Source organism: Aythya ferina (genome assembly GCF_964211825.1).
Source record: "Aythya ferina genome assembly, chromosome: 4".
Classification (NCBI taxonomy): domain Eukaryota; kingdom Metazoa; phylum Chordata; class Aves; order Anseriformes; family Anatidae; genus Aythya; species Aythya ferina.
In genome coordinates this window covers 33,822,511-33,849,100 of record NC_140300.1, presented here as the reverse complement: position 1 = coordinate 33,849,100, position 26,590 = coordinate 33,822,511, and the positions used below count along the sequence as shown (strand labels likewise).

Genomic DNA, 26,590 nt, shown 5'->3' with positions numbered 1-26,590 from the left:
TATCTTGAGTCACATCACATTACTCCTAGATGCCAAAAACTGTATTCTGATCACATGACATGCAGACTGACAGATTGACAAGAAACTTGAAGAGATCGAAAGCAAGCACTGGTTTCAAATCACAAGAGAAATTACATGGACATCTTAAATGTTCTTACAAGGAATACAGAGAAGTTGCAATTTTTCTCTGAATATTTATCATGTGCAAAATTTATCAGTGCTAAGTTACAAGATAGTAGAAAAACTCACCTTGCAGAGGCTTGGCCTGTGCTATGATCTGTTCAGTCCAGACTTGCATGGTCCTGCTGAGCAGAAGCATCTTCGACAGCTTCCAGCCATCTCATGAGGCACTCTCTCCACTCAGCTTAGCACACGAACACTGGCACAGAAAGGCCTAACAGCTTTCTTTGTATAGCTACCCTTCTTCAATCGCTATCAAGTCCTTCCTCTGAGGAGAGGTGCAGGAGCTGGCACTAAGTGCATGACCTGTGAGCAATCCTGTTGACATGCTGACCACATGTTTGTTGTGACACAGGTCCCAAGGCACCCACTGCACATGGTGGTCTCTCAGGTCGCCTTTACAGCACTAACTCCATTCATACCAACAAGAGGTGTGGTGTGGCAGCTGGAGATGGCAGGCAGGGCATCTGTCCTCCGCAGAGATCACCACCACCCAGCCAGAGACGGCTCTGCCACAGTTCCACTGACCTCTCACCAGCCACTAGGTCAGATGAACTGGGGGCAGGACTTCTGAGTAGTTGTGGAGGAGGACCAGACTTCAGCACTACCTTAGGAGAGAGAACATGGGTCATTAATCAGATAGTTTGATCCACTCTCTAGCACTGCTTGTGACCACAACATGTGACCCTGGTCAGCTCCCAGAAGACAGGTTTTGGACTTCTTTTGACCAGGACTCAAACTTCCTTCTGGAAAAAGGATGTGCAGGGCACAATTTGCATGAAAACCACGTCTCCCTCTTCCATTTCCAAGCCCTGCAGATTCTCCCACACACAATGTGCCATCCTGCAAAGAGTGCACTGATGTTGACTCACTACTATCTCAACGGAGTCCTTTCTGACTGGCACTTCTTCACCATTGACCCACAAGATACTACTTAAAACCTCTGATTTACCTTTCTTTTTTTTTTTTTTTTTTTTTTTGTAGAAGCCCTTCACATGCAAATGCACTGTCTGATGGAGCAAGCACATCCTTTGGAGCCATGGAGGTAGCTTTCCTAGCTGAGCTTCTGCTGTGCCAACCTCACTTCCATACACAGGCAGCTGAGACCAACTTGATTTTCCACAGGATGAGAGGCAGCCCTTGCACACATGTACACTTAGCACCCCCGGCTGCAGTCCCCCTTCACACACCTCCAGATGCAGAGTACTGAATGCACTTCTCCCTCACCTTTCTATTTACAGACAGGTGAAGTTACGGACCTCAGCCAGGGTCCAGGCATGTTGCAGGGCCTCCCTCCTGGCCTTGGCCAAGCAGTCCATCACAGGCAGCACCACAAAACCCTGATTACCGTAAAAAATATTTTTGTTCCTCACCAGCCATATCCCAAGCAGTCTATACATGAATAAATTTAAGATGTCTCACATCTATGAGGAGTCAGTATTATTTGAGTGTTCTACTCCATACCCAACATCACCCTCCTTATTTTTACATTTCTTATTATATCTCACATTTATGTACTTTTCACTAGTATCCCCTTCACTTCTTCCACTTTTTGGTCCTGTGAGCACTTGGTTTTCCATAAGTCTGCTTCTCTACGCTTCCTCCACACTTTGGCATGGGACATTCTCTTCGTTTCTTCTCTAAACACAACAGAATCCATGAGCTAAAACTACGGAAAGGCAAAAACATAATTAATACATAGGATGTCCCATAATGTTTCCCCAGACTTAATTTTCTGCTCAGACTTTTTGATCCAGATATGCTTTCTTTCTACTTAGTAATCTTCAATAGACTTCTAATGCACCACCAGGCTTCCTTTTGAATATAGGAACTTCTCTGAATTTACAGCACAGTGTGGCGTAAGTTCCACACAATGCTTAAGTCACTGTACATGAGCCTTTGATTTCATCTTGGCTGCTACTAGCTTTATTTTAGACTCTCCCATTTCCTCTACTGGGAAAGATAACGTATAAAGGCTTGTTATCTACTCATGCTCCAACACACACAGACCAGACCTTTAGGATACTCCCCTTTCAGGTGTTTGTACCCTGTGACAAATCCCAGCCTATTTGACTGCTCCGTTTATGGAAGCTTTTCCTTAGTTTTGATTATAGTTGTTGATCTCCCACCATTTTCCAGGTCTGGTATACACATTTTTGTATTACAATCTGGACAAAACACACAGATAAATTGAAAAAATAAATAACTGAATCATTTCTGGTTAGAAGGAACCTCTTAAGATCATGTAATCCAACCCTCCAGAAACAGGGTCAGGTAGAGCAGGCTGCCTAGGATGATGTCCAGTCATGCTCTGAGTACCTCAGACAACCTGAGGCAGTATTTGACCACCTTCAGAGTAAGGGAGGCTTTCCTTGTCTTCAGATAGTTTCATTAACTGCCCATTGCTTCCTAGCCTGTCACCAGGCACTACTGAGAAGAGTCTGGATCCATCTTCTTTGTTCCCTTCGGTCAGGTGTATGTACACAGTGGTAAGGTTCACCTGAGCTTTCTCTTTTCAAGGCCAACAGTCCCAGATCTCATCCGTACAGAAGATGCTCCAGTCCTTTACCCATCTTTGTAGCCCTTCACTGGACTCTCACCAGTAGCTCCATGTCTCTGGTACCAGGGAGCCTAGAACTGGACATGGCACTGCAGCTGTGGCCTCTCCAGCACCAGGCAGACAGGAACAACCGCCCCCCTTGACCTGCTGGCAACTCTCTTTGTAATGCAGCCTGGGACACCAAGTGCCTTCTTTGTCATGAGGATGCATTGCTTGCTCAAATGCAGTAAGCACAGTCATGTTTTCTGTCCTGTTCTTTGTTATTTTCTCAATTTCTAATATTTAAACTTGCTTTTCCAGCTGCTCCTGAGCCATGGGCTGAATGTTTCATGCAAGTATCCAGTTACCTGCACGTTTCATTCATGTGTGGTTATGTGCAGCTCAGAGCCTGCTGTTTTATATGGGAAGCAGGGATCTCTCCTGCACAGATACATTCACATGACTTTATGTCATTCAACACTGAATTTCATCAGTCCTTTGTCCAGTAAATTTTGCAAGGTCTTTCCAGAATTTCTTATGATCTGCCTTTGTCCTCAGTACCCTATAACAAGTGAACTTTCCCAGGGTTATCTCTCTTACAAGAATTGCCTTACATTTAGTTTCATCTTCTGTTTGCTACCTTTTAACCAAACAGCTTGCCCTGTAATGATCTTCCTTTCAAGCCCTAGAATGATTACCTTTCAGGAGATACTTTTGTCAGTTTTGGCAATCCAAGTGACTAGGGCAGCCAAAACACCTTTAGCCATATGACTTAATTCCATCAAAGATTTCCAATGGATTTTTAAGGCAGGATTTTCCTTTCCAAAAGCCACAGTTACTCTTCTGAAGCAGATTACATTTACTCAGGTACTCACTAATTCATTTTTTTTCTTGTAACATCTGCTAGTTTTCCCAGTTTCCTAGATTCCCTGTGGAAGCTCTTTTAAACACTGGCTTCCCATTTGTCGCCATCCAATTTTCACAGATCATGGCAGCTTGAAGTGTGAGGTTATATACCCTGCTTAGCAATTCAGCTATTTTGGAACTCCTGGGTGAATACTGTTGGTGGCCTGCTATTGTTTCTTTTAAAACTCTGTCCCATAGACACTTTTTAGCCACTTTGGTTTCAAAGAGATCTTTTGATGATTACCTCATGAAGAAAATTGCCAACATTCTCGCTTTATTCCAAAGTGAACCTTTTGGCTTCTTCTACACAAGTAATGAACTAGCTTGCCTTTGACAGTTCTCATCTTCTTTTATCAGTCTTTTTGTATTTGATCATTATCTTACAAAGTCTTGGAACATTTCTTTCTCCCAATATATGTAAAAAAAAGATTCAGTATTAGTTTTTGCTAGATGTTTTCTCTCTCTCTCTCTCTCTTTTATTTATTTATTTATTTATTTTTTTCCTGGGGGGAACACCTGTTATTTATTTATTTTTTTCACATTACTTCTTCCATTTTATCATCTTTTATTTTTTTCTTCATTGAAAGATGTCAACAGCCTTCCTTGCCACGCCAGTTAGCCTCATTAGCTTCTCCTTCTCTTTTCCCTTTTTAAGACACAGAACACATCAGTGCTGTGTTCACAGTAGGTTGTTATACAGTTAGTGAAGGGGAACACCATATCAGGATTTCCCTTTTAGCTTCTTTGCAAAGAGCTTTCTCATTTCTATGTCACTCTACCTTTTGAAGATGAGCTTATTCTTAAACCTCTCTCTATACTGTTTCACATCCCTTCTCCATGCCAATCATTGATTCTCCATCTCATTTCATTCTTCTTGTTTTCCACATTTGTTCTTCACCTCCAACTCACTTTGTTCCTTCTGTTATACTTTCTCCAGTTTACTCCTTGGATTACACTTTCTCCACTTTCTTCCTTCTGTTATGATTCCTCTACTTTCGTTTTTGTTTTCAAGGATTTTCAGACATTTACACCACATGTAGTGCTAAACATAATGAGCTGTACAATTTTATTAAAATGGAGAAACAGTTCAACGTAACTTTAAAAGGGTCGGTAGACATTAGTGTTAAACTCCTTATTTATTTCAACTGCAAATTCAGAGAAAATAAAAATAAGCTTGGCCATGAATTCACAGCAGACTCTCTAGGCTGAGCAGCACTGGATCATACACAGGAGACCCTCTCTACAATGACATTAGAAGCATTTTCATTTTTAAGCCACAGAAGGAAGGAGACCACTTACAAAACAGATGTAACAGAAGACTTGGGGTGTTTCATATCAAGCTTATCACAAAAGATCACACAAATGCATTAACACTATGAGGATGCAGCCTTCTCCATCCATCCTTAAAACCTTAAATCAAATATAGATAGAATTAATGAAAAAGTAGACAAGGATGGAGCTGGTTTACAGTAAGACAGGGGCTGAATGGAGGACAGTATCTACAAGGAGCAGAACACAGAAAAACGTGAAGTTGGTACATCAAAACTAACATTTCATCAAATCACAAAGCAACTCCAAGTTTATGACTGCCTGGATATGTGGTAAGTAAACACGAATGCAAAGACCAAATCACGGCACAAGAGGGCAGCAGGCAACTGAAAACGGGAAACAGCCCTCCCTGCCTTCCAAATTTTATTTTATTTCATTTTTAATTTAATCTCTCTAACTTCCCAAATGTAGGGAAATAATATTCAGAAAGACAATTTTACTGGGAAGAGCAACAATGCTCCCATTTCTGATAAATAATTAATGATTGAAAGTTACAAAGTTGTTTTTTTTCAATACAAACGAAGATACTTTAGGATACAGGTACCTCCTTCTTATGAGGAAAATCTAACATTTACCTGCAAAAGCCTGAACTCAGTGAAATAGATCTGATCAGCCCCGAAGATAATTTTCTTGGGTTAAGAGGACAATGCCTACACAGAAAATATTAACTGCAATAGGCTAAAAACAAGGAAGAATATGAGTAAAACAACAGAAAACATTATTTTTTGCATTAGGTATTTATAAAGCACATTGTCATTGTGTTTGAGGACATCATAAATAATGAATCTGATTGGTATTATTGTTGTTCCCTATTTTACAAACAGGGGAATAATGCAGGCACAAAGCCATTAGACGGCCTTCCCAAAGCCTTGTATGCACTCTGTATCAGACACATACAGTAAAGCCAGCTGAGGCTAATGAATCCAGCACTGTGCCTTTGCCAGGTAGGTAAGAAGACACAATAAGCATGACACCGATTATCCACATTCCTCCTAAAGACTCGTGTAGTATCCCATGAATACTTTTCACACGGGGATGAGATACTGTGTTCAGACAACCTGCACTTGGTAAAGGCAAAGCCAATATTAAATTCAGGTGGAATACGTTGTATCCGTATGGAAATAAGCTGGAATTTTCTACAGCTTTGCTCCCTCTGACATCTATTATCTCTCTTTTCAAGACTGCTTAATAAGTGCAGCATATAAAGACACCAGTAAACATGTCAACAAAGGAAAAAACATCTGGCTTAACTGCTGCTATATTGAAAGCAACATCAAGAAAACTAAAGGCAATCTGCCTGGATTCTGTGAGCAAAGAACACACGGGAGACCCAGAAGGCCCATCACAATTTACTCTGCCACTTAAACACATTCTGTGATGAGAACAAACATTTTTCATTTTTGCAAATAGATATTTTTTTTTAAGTTCATTTTGTGGAAAATACCTTAATATCAAGTTTACTTTAACTGAAAACAGACATGAACCTACACGGAAATACCACTACGAAGTTTTAAGACAGTCTGTGTCGGTTCCCTGTTGTGTTCTCTTTCATAGAGACAGTTCTCCAGTTCAAATGTTATCTACTTCGTAATTTCTATTTCCTCTTCCCACATCAACCTCTTTCCCAGCCCTAATTTACTTTGTTCGTTTTCACTCTTTCCTCCACCCTCCTTCCCTCCTTAGATAAAATCAGTTTAACTAATGGTGCATGACATCTACAACCATTCTGTGTTAACACCTGATAGGAGATAGCATTAGCACATCTTGCCCAACCGAGTCACAGGTTCTTCAGCGTTCAGAAAAGCACTGAAATTATTGTCGGTCACCACCGCACTCTGCTTTTATAAGAAAGTGAAAATGGCACGTTAGCCGTACCTAAAACCTTTGCTGTTGGGATACTGAACAGCTAGAAGGAATCTGTTGTCATCACTAGCTTCTCAGCTCAATACAGCCTGTTAATCAATCATAAAATGGCAGAAGCCATCTGTGTTTTGGAATATGCTCTTGAAAGCTCTGAAACATCAATGCCACACGGGATGATTACGAGAAAGAGCACTTAAAACCAAATACGCATATAAATCACAGAATAACAAGCCAAAAAGAGCTCTTTGCTATCCTTGGAAGCACTGCACTCTCCTTCTAACAGCTTCTAATACAATTTCTCTCTGACAGCAACCATGAGAGCCTGCCCAAACCAAGCGTTAATTTTTGCAAGGAAACACAGCTGGCTCGCAGTCGGCACGCAGTGTGCCGGGGCAGGAAGTGTGGGAGGGCTCAGTGGTTAGCACACCTCCAAGGCAGCACTAAACCTGGCCTCCGAGGTGCTCAGCGCAGCAGTGGCCACCCTTGGCATGGCACAGCACGGCTGCTCTCCAGCCGGGGAGCTGGCAGCCCACTGCTGAAATGCCCACCGAGTGCCTGCAGCCCAACAGTACCTGTGATCATTCCTTATCGACCTGATGCCTGCCTTCTTGATGGACGCAGCGTTGCTGCTCGCATGCTCAGTCTCTTCCGGGGTCCCACGCTCTGGCAGAGAGCTGCTACACTCTACCCACCATGGTTTTTCAGTTCCTACGTCTACAGCAAGTTTTTAGACAAACATACATCATCAAGTTTTGTTTGGAGACACGAGCATCAGAAATTCTTGTTCATTCCCTAACCTCTTTCAGCTCACTCAGTCCCAACCCTTCACCGTTGTCTTAGCCAGACAAATGTATCTGTGCCACTGCTCTTCAAACCTGAAATGGGTCAAGTTAAAAACAGCCTTGGTCCCTTTGGAAAAAAAATATTTGTGGGGGATTAGTTGGGCAGTATTTTTTTTTGACTGATCCTTTCCACCATGGCCCTGCAAACAGCTGCATAAGTACCAAGTAACAACGTGGTCTGGCAGTACTGGTGCTGAAGAGCCAACTACTTACTGCATCTAGCCTCTGTTGCACCGGAGCAAGGCTTGTTTTAATCCGTTCCCAGTTCTACCCTCCCAGGAACCCCACTATGGTTGCATTTTTTGGGTGGATGGCTTGGAGGAGTGTGAGGCAGCAAGTTACATTTAATTTGCATCTCATTTCCCTGGCCCAGACAGATGAACTGCACAACCACGTGAAGCAGGACAATGGCACAAGCAGCCAAAAGATGGGATCAAGAGTCAAGCATCCAGAAGATGAGCCCAGTCAGCTCAAGGAGTGCTCACTTGTCCCCTTAAGCACAAACGTTCTGCATCACAGTAAGACTTTCCTTAAAAAGACTTTTTACAAGGCAAACTCAGAAGTAGAACAGGCTGGGAATTTTTTAGTGAAAAGTTTTTCCACTGGAGAATAACAAATTTATTGAAACTGAAACTTTTCTTTGCAACTTTCATTGAAACAGTTTGACAAACCTTTCAACAATAACCATTTCTCAGGTCCAGAGTAGAATTTCTGTTAAAAACAAGAACCAGTGCACCAGAGCAGACAGCAGCTTTCTGCTGTGGGGCATTCAACAGGGAAGCGACTACTGGAGTTGGGGTCCAATCCCCGTTCTGCTTGATTTGGCTTTTGTGTTTGGACACCCTCCACCAACATCCCTGAGGAGGTGCCTACTTAACAGGCTAATGAATGCCATGGATCAGCATTTTTTTAAATTAAAAGAGTTGAAAGCATCCAACTTCATTTCAGTGTGACATAGGGAAAAAAGAATGTTAAAATTGAGAAAATGACATTTCTGTGAGATGGGAAGATATTTTCCAGCTAGTTCTATCTGGTTCTCATAAGCTTTATCTCAGGGCTGACACAACGCTCTGGCAAATTTCCCAGTCTGATGCATGTACCTTGTTTACCCTTTAAGTAAAATGCAGTGGGCGGCACAGTGATGAACGTCAGAAGAAGAACAGCTGAGGTATAACAGCACCAGCAGCAAATCCCTTTATGGAATAAAACAAGCTGGAGGTTGAAAAGTCAATGGGAGAACCAAAATGGATAATAATCTAATTTAAAACTTCTCCATGAAAGTTTCCGTATGAGTATCAATCCATCAATAACCCATTTCACTATCAAAAGCACCCAAGGTGTTTTCCCAGCCCCCACGGATGTCCTTATTTTCCACCAAGATGAAGCACCAACACAAGTAATTCACTTCAGCACCAAGTCAGATATCAGCAGTCACGTGACTTTGGATAACTCATGCTCAGTTTTCAAGGTAACGAACGATGATTTATGCTTTAAAATATATCATAAACATATTTCAAACTACTTCAGACAAATAGCTCCACGCCTATGGAACACAGTATTTTATGCTTTTAATCATAAACTATGATTAAAATCTCAGTTCTTTCTGTTGTTCTATTTGAATGTTGCTCTTGTACCAAAAATTATCCAGACATAGGTGACTTACCAAACATTTCGCAGCTCACATAATGCAGCATACACATGTCCCAATCCTCCTAACCCTAGAGATGGATAATTAAACAAGTTATGTGATCATGCCATATTTCACTTGTCACAGGCACACTCTCTTACTGCCTCTCCAACAGTTAATACTGATTAGTTAGAGAGCATCTTTAAAGAGCTAGGAGTACACTGGTAAATAAACAGGACAAAAAATCAATATTATGTCGTGAAAAATAATGAAGTTACCAGCATTTTACTCATCACGTAGCCAGTGTCATTTCAAAAACAGCATTTTTCCTTTAAGCACTGTCACCAGGCCCACACATGGTCTCTAAGTGGTGTTATACAGTAAGTAACATGATCTTTCAGTTTAGTCCTTAGTACAAGAAATTACATTCATATTTCTGTAATTATTTCTAGCAGATGTTTTGGAGCTCTCTCTCTCTAAGCTCAGTGTCTGGGGATGTGTTTTTATTAGGGATAAACTGAAATATCAGTACAGGGGGATTCTCCAAACAGCATGGTTTGGAGCCAGCTTGAATTGTACACGCCAAATCCCATTGCAACAGTTGCAGAAACAGTAATTCAGTGCTTCTTACCAACTTTATTTTTTTTTTAAATCCTTTTGATATTACTGAGTTTTTGGGGTTCCAAACTGTCCCTTTTACCACACCCAAGCTAATGGATACAAATAAAAATCAGTCATGTTGATGGGCTCTAGCACATGTCCCTAAATGCAGCCAGTGGTTAGATCTCAGACTCAGACCCCTGATACCCAAAATCATACCAGATGTGGTCCACTTCTTATTTATTTATTATTTACACACATTTTATAAATTTCAGCTGTTTTGCAACACAACAACACGGAACATCAGCTTACCTACCACACTTGCAGTTGCAGATGGGACGACAGTTTTAAGACCTTGCTTGTAAATCCGAATTGGACGTTTGTTTGCGTACCTAAGCCTTTTAATTGATTTCTAACACCAAATATCACTTTCAGACCTACTCAAGAGTAAATTCTGGTTTCAGCTATCCAAGCGTAATTCAAATTGTCATTTGAAAGTGAATTAAAACGTGGCATACAAAAATCATTTCCAAAGGAAATTCATGCAGTGTTCCTAACCTCTTTCTCACAAAACCCCTTTCAACAGTATTAAATCTTTGTAATACTCAGATTCCTCCAAGTAGACTGTCCAAGTCATCAAACACAGAAATAGTAGCAGGCACATGACTAGAGCTACCTGAAAATGTTATGAAGGCAAAACAAGAGAAAGCTAAATTGGCAAGCTTTCTAACATGCCTTGGTATAAGAGCAACAGGAAAAGCAGTAGGAAACCACTGGGAGATCCAAATGTGGTAGCGCTTTGTCTCATCTAGCAACATTTGTATTACTGGATTACATTTCAGCCATTAGGACACCTCACAAAGAAGAAAAGCAGATGAAGGATCATTTAGGGAAGCAGCTTTAAAACTAGTGAAAAGCTTGCTTGTAATTTTCAGAGTTTTCAGCAATTTCAGTGATTTTGTTTTTTATCAAAACCACAGCTCTCTGCATAGCTGCTGCTTGTTGTGAGGCAGGATCTCCGATACTTTCAGCTGTTTTATGTGCTATATTCCCATTCCCACCAGCACAGGCTTCCTCTCTTCTAGATTACAGGTGAAAAAGAGCAAGGGCAACTAAGAAGAGCTCAAGACACAAATGCTGACATGCTTCACAGAACAGGCACAACTGAGAAAGAGTGACTGTTAGTGGATTCTGCATCCTCTTTATGCCTTAACATCTTAATGAAAGCATCTTATTGGCCATTGTCAGTAGTAGTCTATGGTCAGTGTTGCAAGTTGGACAAAGGATGCATGTCCAATTGACTTTTTCTATGTACACAAAATACCTGTTTGGAACTCACAGCATGACAGTTTGCTAACACTGGCTTGTGCCTGACGCTGCCTCTGTGTACCTTCACTGAAGAATATCCTAACCACCTCTTTCAATCAGTATTGTAGAATTAATACCAGGAGGGCACATTTCATGTTTTTTTTTTTGTCCTGTACCAACAGACCTTCCTAGTGATTACTCTATATTTATTCCTTATCTTGCACTGTAAGGTTTTTAATCCCCATTTTGTCCTGGGAGATTTAAATGAAGGGAATAGGTTCTCACTGGCAAAACAGAAGCACCACGGTCAACATCTCTCCAAAAAGCAAGTCTTAGTAGTGTCAGGTATACAGCACACTGGGATAATTTCACCTGACAAGAGAAAGTTGCTTAGACATCCCTACTACAGCTACATTGATTCCCACTCTAAAAATTAAACAAACCCGGGAGGTGGTCCCCAGCAGGCCAAATAAAGGCCCTGGATAGAGATGTTCCTCTTGGGACTTCCTCAGTACCAGCATGCCAGCGGCTTAGTAGGGCACACTCAGAAAACAATCCAATAGCATCGCCTCTGCTGTTTCCATTTATTACATTCTCCAGAGGCAGCCTCAACAGATATATGCAATCACACACCACTTCTGGCCAAAGCAGACTACAAGAGGAGGCTGCGCAGCGAGTTGGTTGTGCTGGCTGCAAATCCCCAGCCTTGCCAGTTAAGGGAACAGCAGCTGACCAGGAACCAATGTGACATTTTGTGCCTTTGGAGGAGGAAAGGGTAGAAGGACTGCTGGCTTGTCATACGTATCTAATTTCACATACATTATTTGCCATTACAATAGTGAGTTCAAACCAGAGACTCTCAAGTATTATTAATATGATTCAGTTGTTTCTTTAAATGGCTAGTTCTTTAACGGAAGGACCATTTCATCTAAAGGCTCTGGAAAGACTGTTCCAAGATCATCAGCTTCATTCATTTCTTCACTGAAAGGGTTGTGGAGCATTGGAACAGGCTGTCCAGGGAAGTGGTTGAGTCACCATCCCTAGAAGTATTTAAAAGATACGCAGATGTGGTGCTGAGAGACATGGTTTAGTGACAGACTTGGCAGTGCTAGGTTAGCAGTTGGACCTGATGATCCCAGAGGTCTCTTTCAACCTAATGATTCTACAATTATCTGTGGGAGAGACCCAGGCATGCGTTTTGGGTGCCTTTACCAGGAAAGGGTCACATCCAAAGACCTTGCATTCAGCACAGGCAACAGAACAAAATACTGTACATCAACTGCTCCTCTGTACCCCACTGCTCAGTAAAGGGAAGCTTACCTGATCGTAACTGCTCCTGTGCAAGCCTCTATCCTAAGGACTGCAGCAGCTTAACTCCCAGTGGAAGGTGAAAATGTCTTGCTGCCTGAGGGTGTCTAGTTTCTGTCTGCAGCCATGGCTGTAGTGTTAAGCATGTACAAGTTCTCAGGTTGAGGGTTTTCTTAGATTTCAGTGATTGCAGACAGGCTTGACAGACTGGTATCCTGGTGTAAATGCACTGCAGGTTTCTTGACTCCTGTAAGTGGATATGAAGCAAGAAACAAAATTTTTATGACATGGGATTTCAAGTTCCACAATTTCAAACTTGCCTGGCTGGTACTACGATCTAATTAGAATTCTATAATTCCAAGGAGTAATTTTGTCCTTTTGTGTACCTGTATCACACTAGCTGTAAGTCTAACCTGGCAATGAGCTGCTAAGATAAAGGGACACTTTGTGAGACAAAACTTACAGCAAGGATACATGCATTCAGGAAGCATCCGATGGTTAATGAAACATGATGTATCCTGAAACCTCTGACTGAAATGCTCCAGTGTAGAGCACACCTGGCTTTACAGGGACCCTTCAATGACTTTCTAAAGCAGCCCAGTCAAGCATCAATGGCAGTCACCTTTACACCACTTCTTCAAACTACCACCCTTACACCTGTGTCATGGGGGTTCTTCTCCTTCCATTTACTTCTCCCACTCTCAGCAGCAGGCCCTCTGACTGTCAAACTCATTTCCAGACTACTGTCTCTGGCCTTCCTATCTGCTATAATATTTCTTAATATTGAAATATTAATATTAAATTATTAAATATTAATATTCAATATTTAAATTAAAATATTAATATTTTCTCTTCTGTGCCAAACAAGCAGAATATTTGTGAGTTGGCAGGTGCATCATAGTGTAAGTAATGTAACTGTCTTGTAACAGACAGCAGTCTTCTGCATACAATCCCTCACCTTTTGGAGATGCTAATACGTCAAAAGCTGTTACACATAATAGCACAGACAAGTCTACTGCTTCTGGGAAGAGTTATCACAGAATCACAGAATCACAGAATTTCTAGATTGGAAGAGACCTCAAGATCATTGAGTCCAACCTCTGACCTAACGCTAGCAGTCCCCAAAGAAAGATCTTGTGATCTTTCATCACAAGAAAAGCTGGGAACAAAGGAGTTGATTTTTCTCTTCCTCTCTTGGGAATTCACTTGGAAATCATTAAAACACTACAGACACAACATAAGATGACAAACAAACTGCAGGAAAATACAGTAGCCATTACTTCTTTGCTGTGCAGTAGCCCTGGGACAGGTTTGTACAAGATCGGGGCAATGACAACCACCTTCTCTGAGAGCAATGGGATTTGATTCAAATGAGAACAGCTGGTGCTCCGTGCCGTAAAGAGCACATACAGACTAAACCCTGCATGTAACAGATACCCATATTCAGCAGCCAAAGGAAGAGGCACCAGTAGGTGGTGCCCTAGAACAGGTACTGCAACACCTCCTGAGGTTTGCTGAGCACCACGCAACCGCTCATCGTCAGCAGAAAGCAGTTCCTCTCTGCAAGGTGCTCTTCTTACCGGTTAGTGTCCCTGAAAGTCAGGAGCAGATCATTTCAGTTTCCATAATTATCAATTTCCAAAGTACCAATTCACTTAATGAAAAAAATACTTTTATTAAAAAAATTAATCATAGGAAAAGCTTGCAAACAGCAAAGCTCCTTTACAAGAAATCCTTCAGAGAATATGACTAACGTACCTGTACTTTTTAAATATTATAAAACATTGAGTCAAGGCCTACTCATTTTCTGATTTTTTCTTTTGTTGTTTTCTCTTTACAAACTTTCAACTATTTTCTGGATGGAAAAAAACATCAGGCTAGTTTCTGAATACAAGTAAAAGTCCTTTCACTTTTAATTAGAATTCAGGATTCTCACAAGTGCTGCAGTGTAAGAGGCCCCTGTTGCCTACAGCAGGAAGAGAACTGCTTTTCAGGGCACTGCTTGGTACAGCTGGAGTTCTCCCACATCCAGTGAGCTTGAGCTTTTCTCTCTGCATCCACTAATGTATAGAGGATGCCCAGATGCACACAGATTTAAAATAAATGTTTGAGCCTTTGCATGTGTATATTGACAAGGAAGAGGCAAACTCTTTTCAGTGTCAGTCACTGCTTGTGTGCATGCTGAAGATTTAGTCTGTGAGCTCCTAATCACTGGTACAATGGTAGTTACCTGAAGCATATTTTAGCATGGCTTTAAAAGCTTAATATTAGAAACACAGAATGGTTTGGTTTGGAAAGGACCTTAAAGATCACCGAAGTCCAACCCTCCTGCCATTAGTACTCTCCAATTCCTCAACATTTTTGGCATTCTGTGCTACTGTAAAAATAATGAATTGCATAGAAAAAGAGATATTAAAATAATATTAACATGAAAAAGAGGGGAACTCAAAACATTATTGCTTGCCAGTGTGTTTCCTGTGCAGACATGCTGCAAGGGCTTTAATTCTGTATTTAATTCTGAAGAATGGCTACTTTCACTTAGTAGTAACAATGCACCGCCCCTCCCAGGAGCTGCCAGAGCTGATCGGCTTTTTGGTTTTCACACCCAGATCCCTTGTGCCACTGCCAGAGCCCTCCTCAGTAACATCCTTCTGCCCAGCTCCGTCCACCAGCCTCTCCACACCTTAGGGCCCCAGACACAAGCCCTCACCTTTCCTGGAGCCACCAGCCTCCTGCCGCACCCTGTGCCCATCCCTCTGAGTCTTGTCTCCCCACCACATGAGCACCATTTCCTCTCCCCATACCAGCTGCTCTCCCTCAACCCTCCACTACGCTCCCCGTTACCCTTCCCAGTCAGCTCTCCTCTGCAGCCAGGGATAGGTCATTTTCTCTTTTCTACCTCAGTCAAGCTCAAGGAAGACTTCAAGTAAGATATGAACAGCTTGTTTCCTAACTCATCGGCCTCCAAAAAAGTATACAACCTCTTCTTGACACTAAACCATTTCTGCAGAGAGTGGGACTAGAAATAAATTGAAAGGGAAAAAAAGGTTAAAATATTTAGGAACTGGGAAGTTTTAGTTTTGTCTTACAGGATAGTCTGAAATATTATTGAAATCAATGCAAATTTAAACCTAAAGCATTCTTTTTTAAAAACATTGTTTAAAATCTCACAACAAAATATGTGTTGTTTTTTTTTTCCATTTTTTTTCCTTAGAGCTTTTTTGATGATTCATGCAGATAGCCACTAAGGTAAAAAAGACTATTAAAATAATCATGAAATAATACAAACCTTTGTGCTGGCCTTATTTTTGGAAGTGGCAGACCCATTCTTGCTTGCTGTTTCAACCACACAGAAAAGGATTTCTTTTCACTTTTGTAGTTTCCACTTTCAGCACTAAATTAGATAGCTTAGCCTACTTTAAGGTCCCCATTAATGAAAGAATAATCCATATAAAAAAGTGTGTGAGAAATTTAAGAACTCTAATATTATTATAGGTGATTAATATTATTATAATTATGCTTTTGCTGACTTGTGCTGAGGATTTATGCTTCCTGTTTAACATCGGAAATTTGGCTCCCCCGATCTTGGTTTCAATCTTTGTATTTTTCTTAGGCATTTAAAGGGAATTTTTTGACATTTTTGTTTAGCCACATACAGCTAAGGTTTCTGGAGGCACGGTAATAAAACTGCTTCATGAGATAGTCATAAAATATACCATATCTTATAAGATATTCCTCCAGTTTCTTTGAATGTAGAATTTGAACACCAATTTTCACAGATATCAGACTTTTTTACACCTCATGCGCCAACTGGAGAATTAAGTCTCACATTTAACGAAGGGATTTCCCCTTTCTTTCCCTAGGCACTAACCACATGCACAACAGACATCAGCTATCAATTACATGGTCCCTGTGTTGTATACGTAAACTCCCACTGAATCAACAGGACTGGAAAAAACCACAGCGCCTTGCAAGGAAGACACACAGGTTTGCTTGCTAGCTCCATGATCTGACTGCTGGATTGTTGTTTTTTTTCTCTATCTTTTTAAACTATGACTATACAGACTCTGTCATGTAACAGATCATGGAAAGCAGAATACGTTTAATAACCATTAGTGAGCTCTTCATTGCCACAGAAGCAACACAGGAACCACTCGTAAGAAAGACTACAAGGATAAAGAAGCAGGGGTAGGGAAAATCATTTTAAGAGAAAATGCTCCCAAAATAACATCACGAATGTTACTAGAGGACCTAGGTTGGGAAGGTAGCAGTACTGCCCCTCTAGTCAACAGTCCCTGGATGAGGTACTGCTGCCTCAGTTTGCAAAAGCCTGCTGATGGTCTGAAGGTGGCTATGTACGACTAGCTGACCAGGCACTGTTAGGAGCACTCCAGGCACATGAGAGACTTAGAGCATGCTTGGGACAGCATTATTCTGCACAGGTGTCAAATCATGCAAGTACTCCTGGTAGTCAAAACCAGACTCACTCTCAAGATAATGCTGCATAGGAAGAGTTTCGGTAGCGAGGCAAGAAAACCCAACTTCTGCTCTCTACCTTCACTGAGTCTCGTGACATTCCTGGATCAAGATTTCCTTCCGCTAGCTTCCAAAACTTGACACAATCAGTGTAACAGACCAGCAACACACCCCCAAATCTCCTACCCTTAAACTAAAGGCAGCGAAGGAATCTCAAGTATGAGGTGTCACTTTAAAGACTGTTCTGAAACACATTTTTTTACCCTTTATACATTACTATAGTGTTCATATCACACTCTCTCTCTTCCTCTTGGGCTGGGAACTGGAATTTAACTTTGGACCTTGACAGACAGAGCAATGACATCTACTTTCAAGAGCTGCTTACAGGATTACGCAAAGTTTTACATGTAAGTACACATGTTACTGTACACATGGAGTAATTTTACACATGAGCACTATCACTGACTAGTTCTTAAAGGAGGAGGTTGCCAGTGGATAACCAACTGCACCTTAGATGCTGGTGTATAAATTGTTCTTTTTACCTTTGCAATCCAGAAGTTAAACGTAATAAAGTAGTAAGATTTTGGGGGGAATGAAGGGAGATTTCCTCTAGAGGAGTAGGTTTTTTCAGAACTACATGGCACCCTTACTGCTGCTGTTAGAGCTACAGTGCATTATTTTATCACCAATTCCAGTGGGAAAAAAGAGAGAGACAAAATTAGGAGATATTTCTACGATAAAACTTCCAAAGCTGTACATTAAAATGAAGCATATCAATGCAAAGCCCTTCTTGGTTTCTGTGAGATCAGGATTAGGGCTGGACTCACAAGTGGGCACAAAGTTCCTGCAGAAAGTAGAGGTGAAATTTCATTCTCATGTAGTCACAAGGAAGATTAAAGCAGGACTCAGCAACTTCCCCAGGTAAGAGGGGAGGCAATGTCATAGCTAGAATGACAACATGGGAGTTTCTAAACCACATCCCTGCTTAAAGTCAGAGTTCACCTCACCAGGCAATCCTACAAAAACCTGTCAGGATTGGACAGAACGGAAGAAATTACTACACAGTCATCTAGGAGAGCAAGAAGCATTAGCCTGTGCGTCCAACTGAACAGGCATGAGAGGAAAAACCCTGAATTACCACAAGCAGGGATATACCATACACCATAGGGGGAAACCCCTGTATTCTACATATGAATCACGTCTGTTAATAATGAAATTAGAACCCAAACCACAAAGGGTATTCTGTGTTCACTCTGACAAACTTTTTTTTTTTTTTTTTTCTAATTAAAAAGGTAGAAAATGGGGTCATAATGGTTATTTTTCTTGCACTCTAAGAGAACACTGCCTCAATCCCACAGACGTGGCACATGATGTTTGTGAGGTAGTAGTAGATCAGGCTTTTGCATGGGAAGACAAGCTAGTATTTCAAATGAGTATTCTAAACAAAACAGAACCCTAGACAATTTTCTTTGTGCTTAAATCAAGGAAAACTATTTAGCCTAAAATAAATGACAGAAAACAAACAACCAAGAAGAAGCACAGCACCCTTCACTGTACCAGAACTACATCATTACCTGAATCAGAAGCCCCTGGTCCTTTATTCATACACTTTTTTCTTCTCTCACATTTGGTCATTAAGCCACAGGAACGGCCACTCTGTGAATGCCCTGGGTCATATAACTTAAGCTGTAAAGTATTTACAGCATGAGGGAGAGCATCTGAAAACTCTGATATTTTTAACTATTTTTTAAGTAATGCTCATGAACACAGCTGCAGAGAAAACTGCTGCGGAGAGCTTCCACGTGTCGCGGTCCTACCTGATTCAAATCCTTGATTCTATCCTTGGAAAATGTAGCCTATGAAATGACACAATCTGTCTCCATTATCTTCTTAATACACCTCACCTGCATATTGTGCTCCACAAGCTCGGTGATTCTCCCGAAATTACAGTCATAAACAGCACGAGATATGCAGCAATGTTTTATTTCACAAAAAAATGCACAAGATTTCCAGCCCTGAAAGATTCAGGTTCAAGCTCCACCTGAAATTTGATCTGAATTTCCCTTACAAGCTATTTCTGTATTGCTATTACCTGTGCAGTATTGACTTGGATTTATCAAATGAACAGGGTTTCTCCACGAACCTACCAACACAGTTGAAGTCTAGCTTTAAAGTAGAAGAGCGGTGGACTCATCATAGATTTTGAAGCCACAACCAATATTTTTAAAGATAGAATATTTTTTCATTTGGGAATAAATGCAACAAAAGCAAACAAAGCAAAACAAAACCACCAACAACCAATCCAACTACCACGGTCTTCTGTATAATGTACGTCGTGATGTCTCAAAAAAACACGCTGAACACTATGCAGTTCCCTTACTACTCAGTATTTTCTACAGAAGTTGAGTCATGTTTGTCAAGTGACCTTCCACATGAAGCAGAATCACAGTTGTTCCAACATGACAGTCACTTCTGATGCTTTTGGCAGCTACTAAAGAATGAATTTTGGCGTAACACCTACAAAAATGAAGAGAAGAGGTGCAATACTAGGACAAATCCTAAAATTCAATAGCTCATTTTCGTACCTCCTACAAACTAGAAAATGGATTCTTGGATTAAAAGAAAAATCAGAAAAAAAACCTCTCGTGCCTTCCTCTAGCTGTTGCCATCTGAACAAATGGCACCTTCCCAGGAAGGAACTCCTTTTCTCCTGATATTACTTCTTGCCTCTGCTTAGTAAGTTTTCACATTTTCTTGATTTTTTTCTTTTCTTTAAAGACAGGCTTTAATGTCTACTATTATCAGGTGATATCAGCTGCCCTTTAAAATGTATAATGACTTGCCTCTGTGATCGAGGAACATGACTTTTTTTTTTTTAAATCATAACTCTCACCAAAAAGGGAAGAGCATCACCCACAAATACACGTAACTGTAACAGCCTCAATCTTCAGATGTTCATGCTAACAGCAAAGCTTCACAGTCCAGTACCATGAAGGGAACAGGATGACCTGTCAGCATTAAATCTCTTTTTAAAAGAGTTAGAATCAAAATCTGAAGCTAATTTCATGTCAAAATACATTTTGAAAACAAAACCAAACAAAAAGGCAAAAAACAAACCAACCTATACCACACTTAATCACAAAATCTTTTGAAATAGGAGTTGTTTCACAGAGGTAATGTTTCATTTCCTTCTGGAAATGTCATGAGCTTTTCCCCTGGGGTACTCGAAGGGTGATCAAAGCCATCCATTTTGCACAGAAGTCTTATTAGAAAAAAAGACTTCCACAAAGCAGAAATCACAAGCCAGTGGCTAAAGTCTACTACTTTATTTTAGTATCTGGCTCAAATTTCCGCACCTCCATTTAGGAATAAATGGCTTGCGATAGGTCACACTGTCCATTAAAGATTGAAAAATACTACAGAAGAATGACGTACAATAAATATATTATGTAGATACAGCATTAAAATAATAGCTAACATCTTCCAAGAGTCTAACAACACTATCATACGTTCACTTCTCCTCCTCTAGCCTCAGTTTTAAATGAATGCACTGGATAGATGAATGCTTCATCACCACTGTTCTCCTTCATCCTACTTTATTTTTTCTCTTTTTTTTTATTTATTTTTTTTTCAATCCTTTATTACTACTTTTCTCCCATGTACCTGGTGACAGGACAAGGGGGAATGGGCTAAAGTTGCACCAGGGGAGTTTTAGGTTAGATGTTAGGAAGAACTTCTTTACCGAAAGGGTTGTGAGGCATTGGAACAGGCTGCCCAGGGAAGTGGTGGAGTCACCATCCCTGGAGGTCTTTAAAAGACATTTAGATGTAGAGCTCAGTGGTATGGCTTAGTGGAGGACTGGTTAGTGTTAGGTTGGAGGTTGGACTCGATGATCTTGGAGGTCTCTTCCAACCTAGATGACTCTGTGATTCCATAATACTGTGATAACATACGGTAGCCATTTCATACACTGAAATGCTGGTGTAATTATCCCTCTATGATCTCCTGAAGCACCCAGGAGAATTGTGTTCTATTTGTATTGGCAATACCAATGGGCGATAAGCTGCATCAGATTGAAATATTTTGCTTCTCCCTTTTCCACATTTTCTGTACGCATCTTTCCCCACCCACTCTCCTCTCCCATCCCAGGCTCTCTTCTGCTGCAGCGCTGCCTTTCAGGAAGCACCACCTTAATATTGGGATGTGAACGTCTGGTCCCTTCCACTGACAGCCCATCCCATAGGGAAAACCATGAGGTGAGTACAGTCTAGAAAGGTACAGTCATTTTTAGCCTTGTTGCAGTGACTGGTATTCTCTGTGGTTAAAAAGGGAACTTTTCACTACTCACACCTTCGCTGTTCCCCACTTTATCTTATGGAAGCCAGGCTTCCGTAACACAAAAGAGCAAATCCAAAGTATATTTTGATTAAAAGCTTTAAAATTCAATTGGGATGAAGTGACACGTCCAAGGGTCTCTCTGCTCCTAGTCAATTATACGAAAACCTTCGCATCACTACAACATTTAAACTTGGGTCTGAACGGGGTGAGGGCGCGCAGTGCTTACTCTCTCACGCATTCGGTTACGGAATATATGACTGAAGTTGCTATGATGCATTTGACACCAATAAATCACTGTCAATCTTTCCTTCAGCAAGACATGGAAAGTAAAAAGTACAGTAATTTGAATAATGGTGGGAAGACCAATACCCAAGCAAATTTCTCCATCCCTCTTGCTTCCATTGACAAATTTGTCAATAAGAAACCCCAGACAGCAAGTGAAAACTCAGCACTAAATTTTCAACTTTTGCTTTCCACAATATCGTCTGCTGACCTTCATACCTAGTGATCGAGCAGGAGAATCATGCAGAATAATTACAGACCACATGCACAACTCGTATGGAATTTAAACTCAAACTTTGTGGTTTAATAGACTTCTCATATTCAATCAAGATTGCAAAAAATAAAGTGAGACTAGAATAAACTCTAATCAGATCACTGTGGTCCTTTCAGAAACCTCTAACAGCATGATCAAAGTTTCAGTTTCCTGAACTTTTTATTACTGATGAGCAAACAAAAATGGTAATATAAAGACGTAGTGAAGTTACAGAATTTGGATATGGTAGTCCACTGCCCTCAGATTCTGAACTGCTGCACCCCTAAGATCTTTTTCTCTTGTGAATATCAGTCATGGTCTTTCTGCTACTACACTGCTCAGTCCTGCCTCTCTGAGAACTGCTTCCAGAGCTGCAGAAATGTAGAGATGCTCCTCTCAAACTCCAGCAAACCTAGCAGCACAAGACTTAATACCTGAGCCCTACTGAACACCGTTTTTCCAAGGATTATTGCCCTTGATTACTTAGGAATACTTTCAGTGTAATCAAACGGCAGTTCCTCTCTTCCTGTCTTCATCAAGGTAATACAATGCATTTGGATTTAATTTGTCATGCCTGAGCATTACTGTAACACGAAAACCAAAATGCTTGAACAGATCACATGTTCTGGGTCTGAGGAGTTTCATGCCCCTCGTTTTGCCAGGCAAGTTCTCTCCGCTGCTTTGGAATTCAGTGCTCCCAGGCTCCAAACTGCCTTAGCACTATAGAAACTTGCTCCCCCCCATTCCACCATGAACCTTGGAAAAACGTGCTTTTAGCAAATTTTCTGGGCATTTTATGTCGTTCTTTAGGCATTAAATTATGGAGTTACAGTATAATTTCTGATTTCTGCCCTTAGACCAAGTGATGACAGCGAGCTGATATGGGTGTTACACTAATCATCCAGATCACAGCCTAGCTAGAATGCACAGCATCTCCTTTCCAGCCCACGCATCTGCATTTCCTTTCTGAGAAAACCAAGGTACAGGAGGGAAGGTGACGCACATATGGGTCTTGCACGGGTATGGGGTCATGACGTGGCTGGGGCACACATCCAGATCTAGAGGCATGCGCTTTTTTAAAGCTACCATAGGACTTTAGTTATGAAATAGGCTACTACCATACTACGATGTACAAACTCTGTATCGTTTTCTAGAGAGGTATTCATTTCATTGTAATTTTTCCACATACCTTCTACTTTCCCCAGAATTGGGTGCAAAGAATATCCTGGATACTGCTATCTTGCACAGATGAATTATTGGGTGGAAACTTTCTTTTAGCCTTTCACAGCTACGAGGTCACGTCCCATCCTTTTGCTCCAGCTCAGCACCAGAACTCTCCCCTTTGTTTGCACAAAGGTTGCAAATAGCACTACGTGCAGCTAATGACTAACCTCGCTGCTTCTCATCAGTCTCTGCTCTAGGCTTTAGCCAGGAGAACCTTCTTTTCCATCCCACAAATGCCCGTTTCATTGCGTTTCTGCACTTCATCAGTGCTCAGGTAACAGTGTCACGAACCCCTTTTACTATTGCTGTGGCTAGCAAAAGGCTTCCTCAGCCCAACAAACAGGGGAATCTGGGTTACAGAGCAGCTGCAAAAGAGCTGAACTGTCAACACAGACAAAAATCAAAGGAAAACACACTCCTTATTTCATTGCAGAAAAGACTATGGAGTGACCACAAATGACCAACTGTGGAAATCACCTGCATGAATCAACCAGCTTCTCTAATGACCCAGCAGCAAATACCCTCACCTCCCAACAACTGCACGGGATTAATTGTTCAAGCGTGCAACAAATCACCCCCAGCAAACAGGCTGCTTCAGACAGTGACAAGTTCCTGTCATCCCAAGGGCTTTATAAACAGAACAAAATTACACTCTTAAATTACAGAGAATGACAGAAATTACATTGAAAAAAGCTGGAGTAGAAGTAAAGGTAAAGGATTTGGCAGAACTTTTAATAGTCTTAGGATAAAAGAAGACTTTCACCCCAACTTAAGTCAAAAAGACATGGAAGGAAGAAGGATCAAAAGAAATTATCCTAAGTGCAGAAGCACCTCTACAGCTAGAAATGACCACAGAGTAAGATCACACTTTAAGACTGTAAAACTGAGATCTAATTGCTGAGAAAGAGAGAAACAGCCTAAGCGTATCTTGCCAGCTTATACAAAATGACAGCTATATAGGCAGAATTAGAGGGTTAGAGAACAAGAGGGTTCCTCACTGAAGGGGGGCTCATGTGGCCTTACCTTTGTGATGGGTATGGTCTGCCTGCAGGTAAAGAAATACTTCTGCTTCCTCACATTATCATCTGAAACTTCATCCCTGACAAGCTACTCATCTAACCATGTTTTAAGCATCCTAGAAACATGAAAATTTCTGTATTAAGATTCCATCTACCAAATTCATTGTGATTCCATGACTATTTTATTTACTGTATTCCATGACTGATTTTACATTTATTTTACTGAAAATATCCATACACTGGAGTACTTTGTTTTTACTGGAACTGGTTCCTTGAGCTCCTTTGATTCCTACCTCCTGTCTAGGGGTTAGCAGTCAACAATGACACCTGGGGGGCAACAGCCAAGTGTTCTTCAGTTCTACAGAGAACTGGCACACAGTACTCCCCCAAATATGAAATATACCCTATGCAAATATATATGATGCTGTGCTTTGAGATCCTGATGGTCTGCTAAAATCTCACGTCTAAAATCTTGCCCTTCTGGATTGCTAAAGCCCAGGAAAATTCTGCAAAGTGGAGCTACAGAGCAGGACCTAAAGGAGCTGTCTCCTCAACTTCAGCCTTCTCTTTCTCATGCCTATATTGTCACGACTGTCCACTCAATACACAGATGGAGAGAGTGGTACAGAGTCTGCTATATTTATTCTTCACCACAATATATGTAAATCAGTTCTGTGTTTTCCTTTTTTAATGCTGTTGTATTTAGAAGTATTTGCTTTAAAAACAACACTAACACAAAGGCAAAGACGAAATAGAATGAGAACTCCAGACATTACTTGCTTTGGACTCAGACTCCAGAGATCTGTGGTTATCCTGAAGTGTTTTTAATACTACAGTGTGGGGCTGCTAAATGGATCCAGGGTATCTGGAAAGTAAAACACTTCAGTGCCATTGCAAGCATACAACAATCTTTGAATTTGAAGATGATAATATATACACATTATCTGATTTACATCAACTGTTCTCTAAGTAAAGATATACAAAATTTTTGCTGGATTAAATTAAATATACCATTGGTATCTGCCCAAAAATTCAAACAGGCAGATACAGGTGAACAAAAATCTGATGAAAGGATTCTATTGAAAAGTGTGCCCATTTCTGTGGGCACGAGAAAGTAACTACGGTATTTTATCTGATGTTTGGCTTAGCAAGATTTGGAGTTACCGTGTTCAACTCTCACTATGAGCATTAACGTGATTCAAGCAGTCCCATGTCACCGAGAATGACTGAACAACGATGATTCAAGGTTCATTAATTCAATGGAATCTCAATGAGGAAGATACAACTTGTACCCTGTGGTAAGTGTACAGTGTGGTGGTACCACTCTGCCTACATATTGGAAGTACTCCAGAATATAAGTCACAGAAAGAATAGATAAGAAAAGTTATATTTTGCTAGCTCTTCAAAAGCAGCTGGGTGAAATGGCACCTTCCATATCATCACTTCATGAAGAGATGCCCATCCCCAAAAGCTTATCAGTCTGTTAAAAAACAACAACAACAAACAAATACTAATAACAACAAACCACCAACAATAAAACGTTAACCATTATGGCACAAGTAGGATGTCTCAGAAATAACCTGTGGGATTATTATATATACCACTTCACATTGCAAGTAGAAGTGTCAAGTCTCTATAGCGTTACCTAGAAAAAGCTCAGTGCTAACACTTACCCTAACTATTTAGACCTTGATCAAGTGTAAAAATTTAGATCTGATCACTATCCTGATGAATTTACAGCAAATCAACTGGTTTGGTGATTTTTCTATAAAGAAAGAAAACACTTGTGGCACGGTTACTGACTTCAACTGAACCATACAGTGAGCTCCTGCGCCTCAGCAGGAATAAACAAACAGGAATAAATAGGGGAAAAAAAATAACAGTAACAAAGCATTGCAGATACGTGAAATTCAGCCTATTAGAGCATTTGTGTTAGGAGCGAAGCTGGCTTTGCTCCATCTATTAGTAATGAAACCATTTTCAGCATGAGTGAAAGGGAAAGAACCAGGAACATTCCTTAGCTCTGAATAAGCCACTGACACCCACTGAGGATTTTCCTAGCAAATGGTATTTTTTTCTTTGGTTTAATGTTCAAATTCAAGTCATTCCAGGCCACTAATATGGAAATCTGCCTTTGTAATCATCATTAAATTTGCATTTTTAATCATTATTTCTGTGGTATAATCCTTAAACTCCCACTCTGAAGACTGAAAGAAATTGCAATTTTTTTAAAGTTGATAAATGAATTTATCTATTATGAGTAGACTAAAGCACTAACACAAATCTCACATGCTACATTTGGGACAAAATGGATGTACTAGCATGGCAAAATTTTAAATACCATAGTTGCCAAGTGAAAAACCAACCACAGCCTCCTCATTTGATCAGGCTCCGTGTTTCCCTGACCTGAGCATCATCCACAGCAGCGAAGACCATGAAATCACAGAATGGTTTGGGTTGGAAGGGATCTCAAAGACCATCTAATGCCAACCTCCC

General features: G+C 40.7%; 1 long non-coding RNA gene across 1 annotated transcript in view; it reads right to left on the bottom strand.

Annotated features, from left to right (window-relative positions):
* Positions 1-255: 255 nt before the first annotated feature.
* Positions 256-26,590, bottom strand: part of LOC311436180 — a 46,637-nt gene continuing 20,302 nt past the window's right edge. Inside the window, exons 2-3 of the long non-coding RNA XR_014692647.1 lie at positions 12,515-12,749; positions 256-788 (exon numbers count right to left, since the gene is read on the bottom strand). This is a non-coding gene — a long non-coding RNA (uncharacterized lncRNA). The remainder of the gene's footprint in view (positions 789-12,514; positions 12,750-26,590) is intronic.